At 30.8% G+C, this 2373-nt stretch overlaps 1 long non-coding RNA gene across 1 annotated transcript; it reads left to right on the top strand.

Moving 5' to 3' along the window:
* Positions 1-511: 511 nt before the first annotated feature.
* LOC110038222 lies at positions 512-2070 on the top strand. The gene is made up of 4 exons (XR_002295408.1): positions 512-579; positions 1260-1325; positions 1709-1759; positions 1938-2070. It is a non-coding gene; the product is annotated as an uncharacterized LOC110038222 (long non-coding RNA).
* Positions 2071-2373: the final 303 nt, after the last annotated feature.

Raw genomic sequence — 2373 nt, 5'->3', positions numbered from 1 at the left:
TTTTTTTAGATAAAATTTGGCTGTGCTGTAATGTTTATAAAAGGTTCTTCAATTTTGTTTAATATTCAATACTTTTTAATGAAATTTTATGTTTGATGGTGTGCTTAATCACTGAGATTGAATCCATTTTTAAGAAAATCACTCTGATTTATATGAATTCAGCCATTCATTGATTAAATGGGTGTAATTTACATATCTACCCCATATTTAATCACTAAACCCGGCTTTTTATCATACTAATAATATAAATATTAAAACTGTTAAGGATGTGGATCCCCTCTTCTACTTTCACGTGCAGTAGGTTTCATTCATAGCTACAAAAAGTGACAGGACATGAAACCTTTTAGTTCTAATTAAATTAAAAGCCCTTGATTCAAATGATAAATATTATATTTACAATCTTGTTTGGGAAAAACTAACTGAACTTAACATAAATATTATATTTATTTGTTGCCATTAATTTGTATTTTTGAGTTTGGTAAATCTGTAAAAATATTTATTTTGCTTTCACAGGTTAGGAAGGAGAAGCTTGGTGATAGAATAACAGCCCTTCACCAATTGGTTTCCCCATTTGGAAAGGTAGTAGACCGTCAGTATTACTTTTTTTTAGAGTTTTCTAGATGGGTAAAAGCAACTCTAGACTTATTTTAATGAAATTAACCCTGTGTAATTCGAAAAAATATTAACTCAGGTATTTTAATGAAATTAACCCTGTGTAATTCGAAAAATATTAACTCAGCGTATTGATGCATCAGTACTCCAATGAAGAGGTGCCACGTATAAAATGGTCCCACCATAATGTCACGTGACATCTCCTCATTGGAGTATTGATGCATCAGTACTCCTGAGGTAATATTTTTTTAGACATCTCCTCATTGGAGTATTGATGCATCAGTACTTTTGAGGTAATATTTTTTTTGTGTAATTCAGCATTTACACATTTAACAGTACTTTCACTAATATGTTTAAATTTGATTAGGGGCATCTACATAGGTACAATTACATGTCTTAACACATAAATTTGCCTTTTTTATAATTATACCATCTAAATCATTCATATCACATATAAAATAACTTTATTTTAACTTTTGAAAAGGTGGAATGCGCTTTTCTTGTATAGATAAAATGATATAAATGTAAATATATAAGTTTAGGAGTTAGATATGTAAATATGTATGTAAGACTTATTGATTACTCCTTCCACCTTCTTCCATTTGACAAGAATAAAGAAATCTAACTTGGGCTACCTCCTTTTGCAGACTGACACAGCTTCTGTACTGCTTGAGGCTTTTGGCTATATTAGATTCCTTCATAGTCAAATTGAGGTCCAACCCCCCTTCTCTCTCTCTCTCTCTCTACCAAATGCTCTTTTGTTAGTAATCTTTAACATGCATACATATAAATTAAACATCATTATCATGATGAAATTGAACTCCCATATTCAAAATAAATATATCAAACCCCAAATCCTCTGATCAAGTCTCTCTCTCTCTCTACTGTCAAAGTATGGGGATTCTGAACCAGAAGGAAGTGAAAGAAAAGGAGGAGATGGAATTCAGAGCACGCAAATAAAGTTATGGGATGGGCAAAGATTAAATTTTTTATTCATGTGGCAAACTTTTTGTTTTTGTTTTGTAGTGTTGTTAGATATTATTATCCTATGCTCCTTTACACTGCATTCCATCGCTTTTTTGCTCTGTTTTTGTAGGCTCTCAGCTCCCTGTACTTGGCAACAGGATCTGGGAACATGAAGCAACCTGTAAGTAAATTCCAATCAATTCATCTCTCTCTCTCTCTCTCTCTCTCTCTCATTTACATATTTCAGTAGTTTTTTCCCTCTGCTGCTTAAATTGCATGGAAGTTTGTTGGATATGAGGCAACGGACTACAGTAGTTATCAGATGTTGCTAATTAATGAGATTTGTGCATGTGTTTCAGTACCTGGGAGCATGGGGAAGATGAAGTTTTTGGAGTAATGATAAACTCCTTATCTAAATTAACATAAAAAATTTGATGATGATTTGAATATTTATATTATTTTTTGTAACTGTGAATAATGAATGCTGAAAATGGTGCATAAAAATTAAATTTTGAAACTTTGATGTACTAAATTTATTTGAGGAGTATGATATTATTGTGGGGCATTTAAATACAGCCACACAATTCTTATGTATTTACACATATAACATTTGTGCTTTCAAATTTAGACTCATAACACTCAAATTTTTAATATCATATAAGAAGTATTATTATTATTAGCTTTTTAAAAGTGAAGTATATTCTTTTCATGCATAGGTTTAAGACATTAGATATGTAAATATATAAGCTTTAATTGTTTGGTAGGCATGTAAATAGCATCTTAAGAATAATTTGG

The sequence above is a fragment of the Phalaenopsis equestris genome, unplaced genomic scaffold (assembly GCF_001263595.1).
Source record: "Phalaenopsis equestris unplaced genomic scaffold, ASM126359v1 Scaffold232237, whole genome shotgun sequence".
In the NCBI taxonomy this organism is placed as follows: domain Eukaryota; kingdom Viridiplantae; phylum Streptophyta; class Magnoliopsida; order Asparagales; family Orchidaceae; genus Phalaenopsis; species Phalaenopsis equestris.
This window is presented reverse-complemented; position numbering and strand designations above follow the sequence as displayed.